The sequence below is a fragment of the Vipera ursinii genome, assembly GCF_947247035.1.
Source record: "Vipera ursinii genome assembly, chromosome: 17".
Lineage (NCBI taxonomy): Eukaryota > Metazoa > Chordata > Lepidosauria > Squamata > Viperidae > Vipera > Vipera ursinii.
Genome location: NC_139530.1, coordinates 4382674 through 4390824, shown reverse-complemented (window position 1 = coordinate 4390824; position 8151 = coordinate 4382674). Strand labels below are relative to the sequence as shown.

The 8151-nt window shown below is 49.2% G+C and overlaps 1 pseudogene across 1 annotated transcript in view; it reads right to left on the bottom strand.

The window, feature by feature from the left end:
* LOC310648018 (serine/threonine-protein kinase mTOR-like) overlaps positions 1-7146 on the bottom strand; it is a 7504-nt pseudogene extending 358 nt beyond the window's left edge. Inside the window, exons 1-7 of the transcript XR_014494476.1 lie at positions 6917-7146; positions 5954-6149; positions 4869-4977; positions 2850-3082; positions 2246-2446; positions 1667-1801; positions 134-412 (exon numbers count right to left, since the gene is read on the bottom strand). The product of XR_014494476.1 is annotated as a serine/threonine-protein kinase mTOR-like (transcript). The remainder of the gene's footprint in view (positions 1-133; positions 413-1666; positions 1802-2245; positions 2447-2849; positions 3083-4868; positions 4978-5953; positions 6150-6916) is intronic.
* Positions 7147-8151: the final 1005 nt, after the last annotated feature.

The window sequence follows — 8151 nt, the reverse complement described above, 5'->3', positions numbered from 1 at the left end:
AAGAAGAAGAAGAAGAAGAAGAAGAAGACCCGGTTCAAATCACAGTTTGGATCGACTGTCTTGTCTGGCCTTTTTGGATGCTCTTCAAAAGCGCTTGCAATTAATTGGAAAGGGGGTGGTGGAGGAAACTCACCTGGTCAAACTTCTCCTCCATCAGTTCTCGGCAGCATCGGCTCTCTACCAAAGTTGACTTGGCCGGGGACCGGTAAGGTCCCAAATCCCAGGATTCCCGAGTGGGGGCTGTAACCCAAGAGTCCGATCAAGGCGTTGCACGGTTGGGGCTGCACCGACTGGAAGCTGGAGAACGGGGGGTGACGTGACGGGGCTTGGTGCCGAAGCCCAAAAGGTCCTTGCAGTATTTGTCGTGCACCAGCTGTTGCTGGGTGATTTCTTCCATCTCTTCTCGGAGACGCTAAATGGGGACGGGAAGCAGAGAGTTAAGACCGGGGAGGCCCGTTAGCCTCAGGATAGGAAACAGAGAAGGGCGTCGTCGTGGAATCGAAGCAACTGCTTATCGCATCCGCCTTAGAGCCTCTAATGCAGACATGTCAAACACAAGGCCCGGGGGGCCGGATCCGGCCCGCGAAGTGGTTTCATGCGGCCCACGAACCCATCCTGGAAACAGAGAGGGAACGGCCCCCACTGTCTTGGCCCTGGCCCAGAGACCCTCCTTCTGCCAGAGACCCTCAGATCTGTCCCACTCCTGACCAGGCCCCCATAGGCACCCTTGATGCCAACGAGGTAGAGCTGGCCACGCCCACCCAGTAGGCCCTATGCACTCTAGCCACGCCCACCCAGTAGGCCACGCCCACCCTGGCCATACCCACCCAGCCCCTTGAGGGCAACCGCAATGCTGATGCGGCCCACCATGAAATTGAGTTGGACACCCCTGCTCTAACGGCAGCAGCAACTGTTCAATTCCATTCCCATTCTGTTGGGCAAAATTTTACTTTTAGCACAGCGATGGCGAACCGTTTAGAGATCGAGGGCCCAAACTGCAATCCAAAACCCACTTCTGTATCGTTGGGTACTGGGTGGGCGTGGGTTGAAATGGGTGCCTTCCATCCTTCCGAGGTAGGTAAAATGAGGACCCAGATTGTTGGGGGGCAATTAAGCTGACTTTGTAATAATGCCGCTTGGGGTGTGTGTGTGTGAAAGCCCTAATAAGCAGGCATATACATAGAATGAAGGCTACTGCTAAGTTTGTAAGACGCCCTGAGTCTTCGGAGAAGGACGGGATATAAATGGAATTAAAATAAAATAAAATAAAAAAATAAAAAGTTCAATCAGTTCCAACTTTGCGAGATCTTTTTCTTTTTTTTCCCCGCGAGAAGTTGAAATTGATTGAAGCGGGGGGGGAAAAATTATAAAACCCAGCTGAAGGCCTAGGACTGGGACGACGGCGCACGTGCCCGCAGAGAGAGCTCTGCGTGCCACCTGTGGCACCGGTGCCATAGGTTCGCTGCCACAGCTTTAACATATAGGAACGAGGGTGGTGGCGGAGAACCCCGTTCTCTTTCCGCAAACTCCGCGCTGGAAAACTCAATCCGACTGGGCCCGTTCACCGGGCTGTCCGGGTCACGCTTTCCTTCAAGGTTTTTAACCCCCGCTGAAGGACAGGAAAGTCTTATAACGACACGGCCCCTGCCCCAACTGACGAACTCACCTCTCCTTCCATGCTGCTAATCCGGACCAGCTCATTGAGGATCAGTAAGGCGCCATGAACCCGGTCGTCCCGGTTCACCCCTTTTTCCTTGGCCACGGACTCATCGAAGCCTTTCTCCGCTTCCTCGTAGGTATGCTGAAACCAGACGGACCGTTGCTTAGAGCTGAATATTAGCCCCTCCAAACAGCCGTGCCTGATGGGATCTGTGAGAATCCCATCCTATCTTGCCTCAAAAGGACCTTGGCTCCTTCCGGCGCGATCTCAAAACATTCTTTTTCGAACAAGCTGGCCTGGTCTGACGGGATGGGGTTGGGTTTTTAAAACTAGTTTTAACTTTAATATGTATTGATTTTATGGGCATGATGTCTAATGGCTTTTTAATTTTTGTATTCGATTTTTATTGTGTATTGCCCTGTTCACCGCCCTGAGTCCTTCGGGAGAAGGGCGGTATAGAAATCAAATTATTATTAAATTAAATTAAATTAAAATCAGATTCGAATCCTTCCCGTAACTTCGAGCGACCGAAGGGACTTTATAACTTCGGAAAGAAAACCTCAAATGCCCCCCCCCCTTCCTTACTCGGTACCACTGCGGCTTCTGCATCTCTTTCGACTCGCGTTGAGTGGTCAAGATAAGGCAAGCTCGTAAAGCTGAGACGGCTCCTTCCCGGATGGCCTGTTTCGGATCCCACACAGCCACAAAGATATTGTCAAAAAAGGGCTGGACTTGCTGGAAGAAGAACGTGGGAACGCTGATGGCCAACTCTCGCAAAACCAAGACCTGGATAAGGAAAAAGGGACCAACGACAACAGCGGTTTCGTAGGCCGTTCGTGATTTATCAAAGCGTTAAAGGTTGAATTAAAAGGGCCATGGCCGCAGACCAGTTGGAAAAAAAAATACCCATTTGTGACTTCACGATGGATGTGGAATTTATTTTTCCCTAAATTAATATTATTCAAATACAAATAACTACAAACACAATGCGTATTAAGTCTAAATTGAAAATAAAAACACAATATAAAAAAATACAAATGTTACAGTGCACCCACCCAACCCTGATGTGGGAGGAATTAAAAGGAATATACATACATACATACATACATACATACATACATACATTCAGTGTTATTTCTCAGAAATAAGTCACTGAGCGCCAAAACTTCCCAGGCACAGCTATTCTTACCGCTGCGTGTCTCCGTCCTTCGTTCCTGTCTGCCCCAAGCCACTCCAGAGCCCGCTTCACTTCAAACTCCACGTATTCCGCCGTGAAGGTATCGCCGGCCATAGCAAGACGCCCAATGGCTTTGGAGGCCATCTCCATGACCACGGGGTCATTTGACGGAAGGAGGTTCCTCAGGTAGTTGGCAAACCTGCCAATGCGCGTGGCATTGCCTCCCTCCACCCCAATGAGGCTTGCTGAGGGAGAGAAAACACCAGCAAATTCTATTTTTTTTTTCCTTTTAGAAAATTTTATCAGTTTTTATAAGGTTAGGGATAGAATGGGGTCAGGGTTAGGATCAGGGTTGGGGCTATGGTTTCCCCGGATAACATTTTTCAATATTTAGCAAATAGGACATTGTCTGGGTGCATATGTTTAAATAACAATAGATAATAATAGAGAATGATAATAAGTATGGTTAATTATCATAAACAGTATTAATCAAGCAATCCGTGGCATTCTTCTTACTAATATGTATTCAAAATTACACGTCACGTTCCTCTCTCTAATCCGTTTTCCTAGCCGTTGATAAAAATTATCCCATGTTCTAAAGTAAACGTTCTTTCTCTTTAGCCTCTAAAGTCAATCGATCCGTTTCTGCGCATTCTAAAAATTTCCTTGATTAATACTTGTTCGGTTGGTAAATTTCCATGTTTCCAATTCTCGCTGCTGTTAGTACATGTAAAATTAGGTATCTGCGCTCCTTCTCGTAGTTAGCTCCTACTATTCCTAACAAAAACAATTCTGGTTTGACAATCTATTTTGTCAGAGCTGCTAAAAGGACTAATATGGGTAATTCACTGGAGGAAACAGAATCCAGGTAGTCCTCGACTTACGAGCACAAACGAGCCCAAAATTTATCTTGCTAAGCGAGGCGTTTGTTAAAGTGAGTTGTGCCCCATTTTATCATCTTTCTCGCCGCATTGGTTAAGTCGATCATGGCAGCTGTCAAATTAGCAACACGGTTGTGGAGTGGGTCTGGCTTTGTGGCAAAAGATGGCCCGCATGACCCTGGGACACGGCAACCGTCATAATTAGGAGCCAGCTGCCAAGCGTTGGAATGTAAATCATCGGACCCTGGGGATGCTGCAAAGGCCGTGTGAAAAACGGTCGTAAGACACTTTTTCCCCCCAATGCCACTGTTAAGTTTGGACGCTAAATTGTCGAGGTGCTCATCAGCTCTAGGGCAGCGAAAAGAAGTGAAATGAATTGTGTGTGTGAGGTGCTCCTTTGCTGGCACCTGGCACAGTGAATAGCCCTACCGCCCGCGGCAACATTGGGGGACACTTGACGAACAAGTGCCCCCGATCTCTCCAGCAATATTCTCTAGGCAAGTCTTATGAGCCAGCAGTGTGCTGCAGCTGCCAAAAAAGCCAACACAGTGCTAGGCTGCATTAACAGAGGGATAGAATCAAGATCAAGTGAAGTACTAATACCACTTTACAATGCCTTGGTAAGGCTACACTTGGAATACTGCATCCAGTTTTGGTCACCACGATGTAAAAAAGATGTCGAGACTCTAGAAAGGGTACAGAGAAGAGCAACCAAGATGATTAGGGGGCTGGAGGCTAAAACATATAGGGAACGGTTGCTGGAATTGGGTATGTGTAGTTTAATGAAGAGAAGGGTGAGGGGTGACAGGATAGCAGTGTTCCAATATCTCAGGGGCTACCACAAAGAGGGAGTCAAGCTATTCTCCAAAGCACCTGAAGGCAGGACAAGAAGAAACGGATGGAAACTAGTCAAGGAGAGAAGCAACCTAGAACTAAGGAGAAACTTCCTGACAGTGAGAACAATTAACCAGTGGAACAACCTGCCTCCAGAGGTGGTGAATGCTCCAACACTGGAGGTTTTTAAGAAGAGACTGGACAGCCATTTGCCTGAAATGGTATTGGGTTTCCTGCCTGAGCAGGGGGTTGGACTAGATGACCTCCAAGGTCCCTTCCAACTTTATATTATTATTATTATTATCTGGCTACTCACCTATAGCCAAAATGCCTCCTTTCCTTTCATTGGCATCCGAACTAGAGACCAGCTCGAAGATGTGATGATTCAGCTGATCATAAAAACGGGTGGATTCCTCTTGGCTCATCTGTGCAGGGAAGAGGAAGAAAAAAAATAATTACCCTAACCCTTTCATAAATCCTAAATCAGAAAAGGATGAAAGAAAAAGGAAGGGTAGAAAGAGTGCGAGGAAGAGCGACAGAGATGATCAAGGGACTGGAGGCTCACATATTTAAAGAACTGTCGATGGAGTCGGGCATGTCTAGTTTAATAAAGAGAAGGACCGGGGGGGGGGGGGACAGGATAGCGGTCTTCCAGTATCTCAGGGGCTGCCCCAAAGAAGAGGGAGTCAAGCTAGTCTCCAAAGCGCCCGAAGGCAGGAGAAGAAGCAACGGATGGAAACTAACCAAGGAGAGAAGCAACCTAGGACTAAGGAGAAACTTTCTGACCCTAAGAACAATTAACCAGTGGAACCACCTGCCTCCAGAAGCGGTGAATGCTCCAACACTGGAAGTTTTTGAGACTGGACAGCCATTTGTCTGAAATGGTATAGGGTTTCCTGCCTCAGCAGGGGGTAGGACTAGATGACCTCCAAGATCCCTTCCAACTTTTGTTGTTGTTATTATTATTTACTATTTATTATATCAGAAGTATGTCCGATCTTAACTCAAAAATGGGGGGGGGAATAGTTCTTATTACTATTATTATATCAGAAGTATGTCCAATCTTAACTCAAAAAAGGGGGTGAAATAGTTCTTCTTCTTATTACTATTATTATATCAGAAGTATGTCCGATCTTAACTCAAAAAAGGGGGTGAAATAGTTCTTGTTTGCTTCCGTTGAAGAAAGCAAAGTCCGGAGTGGAAAATGGGCTCCAAGGTCCCATAGTCACACCATGAAGGGTCTCATAACTACGTGGTGGTGCAGTGGTTAGAGTGCGGTACTGCAGGCTACTTCTGCTGACTGCCGGCTGCCAGCAGTTCGATCCTGACCGGCTCAGCCGTCCATCCTTCCGAGGTCGGTGAAATGAGGACACCCCGATTGTCAGGGGCCTTCCAACTTACTTCTCGGAGCTCCATGGTGACGTAATGCTGCAAGTCCTTCGCCGCCTTCGCCCGAGTCTCTTCATTCCGGCTCTTGAGGCCGCCGGCAAATTGCTGGAGGATAATGACCGTCCCGGACATGATGGTATCGAGCCTCCGCGGTTTTTCCGTCAGGGGGGGGAGAAGCAGGTGCAGCCAAATCTTAGCCGGAAGCAACCTGGGAAGGAGAGAGAGAGAGAGAGAGAGAGAGAGAGAGAGAGAGAAGAGAAACGGTCAAGTCGGCCCGTCTTTTTCCACGCTGTTGGAGGAAACTCATCGGTCAGGAGTCAAGTCTTCCGTGGGAACCCGCCAACTCCAGATGTGGCCATTCTTGGCCTGTCCCGATATTGGCCAGCTGCTGGAAGACCTCCAACATCAGGCGCCCCCCCGCCCCTTACGGACACCCCTCCAGTTGCTCTGTGGCCTCTACCTCAATGAGGTCTAGAAACCTGAGCAGACGAGCTGGCTAGGAATGACACCCTCACCCGCCCCAATGACCCGCGTTCTCCCCAGTGCTGGGAAAGCTGGGGAGGGGGGGTGGTTAGTTGCTCTGTGGCCTCTACCTCAATGAGGTCTAGAAACCTGAGCAGACGAGCTGGCTAGGAATGACACCCTCACCCGCCCCAATGACCCCCGTTCTCCCCAGTGCTGGGAAATCTTGGGGGGGGGTTTAGGTGGGAGGAGGCTCACGATTAAGGGGTGCCCTTCCCCCTGTGTGGGAGGGGCCTAATAGGTGGGAGGGGCCTATCCAGAGACGAGGGGGGTTTCAAGAACCGGAGGGCGGGGCCTGGTGAGTGGGCGGGGCAACTGTCTGAGGGGGGCAAAAGCCAAGAGGTCACGGTGGCCTCCGCCACATAAAAACCCCTTTTTCGAAGCCGGAGCCCGACGGCCTCTCGACTGCCGGCTCGGCGGGGCAAGGCGCTGAGGGGGACGCCCGGCACTCACGCCCAAGGCCCGTCGCTGACCGGCTCCTCCGCCTCACTCCTCCATCTTCCCCTCCGCCATCCCTTTTCTCGCCTCCACTTTTTTTTTAATTTTTTTTTAGTCCGCCCTTTTTCTGGATCGCCGCCTCACGCCGGCGAATCCGACCAATCGCCTTCCGCGCACCCGGGAGACGGACAAGGGCTCGGCCAATAGGAAGGCGGGAAGGGAGAAATGACAACTCTCCTCCCACCCCCACCCCCGACCAATCTTCCCCACTTTCTCCTCTCCTTTAAGTTTCTACGGTGCAAGGGCGGGAGGGGGGAGGGAAAATGGGTGAAGATTGGACCAATTAGGAAAGGGGACGAGAAGATTGATACGGGAACGGGCCAACAAGAGTGGGAGAGAGAGAGAGAGTGAGGTCATGCCAAGGCTTCCGCCCAAAAGGGCTAGGAATGCGCACGCGCAAATGGCCTCGCAAAGACTTCAGTGGTTGCTCGGGTGGCCCAGAGCGCCTCCCTTTTGCTTTTCAGCGCACCCTTTTACCATAATTGCTAGATTGACGCGCAGACAAATTATTCGTTCAGCTAAATGCGAGCAAAACTGGATGCGGTATTCCAAGTGTGGCTTTATAAAGTTGTACCAACACTTTTTACTATCTTAATTCTATCCCTCTGTTAACGCAGCCCAGGACTGCAAGGGCTTTTTTTTGGCAGCTGCGGCGCACTGCTGGTTCAAAGGCAGCAAAGAGGCTGCTCAGGTCTCGTAGCAAGAGCCGCAGGATCCCCTTTTAGACTGAACATCCCTTAGGGCAGGGTTAGGCAACCTCGGCTCTTTTATGACTCATGGACTTCAACTCCCAGAATTCCTGACTCAGCATAGCTGGCTCAGGAATTCTGGGAGTTGAAGTCCATGAGTCATAAAAGAGCCGAGGTTGCCTAACCCTGCCTTAGGGGCACATCCGTGGACAAGGGTGCAACCAGACTGGACAGCCATTTGCCTGTAATGGTATAAGGTTTCCTGCCTGAGCAGGGGGTTGGACTAGATGACCTCCAAGGTCCCTTCCAACTTTATTATTATTATTATTATTATTATTATTATTATTATTATTATTATTATTATTATTATTATTATTATTATTATTATTATTATTATTATTATTCCCTTGTCTAAACCAAGGACAACCATCCAGGCTTTCAGACTGCAAGACGCAGAAACTCTGGAGCAGAGGGTCTTCAAGCTTGGCAACTTTTAAGGGC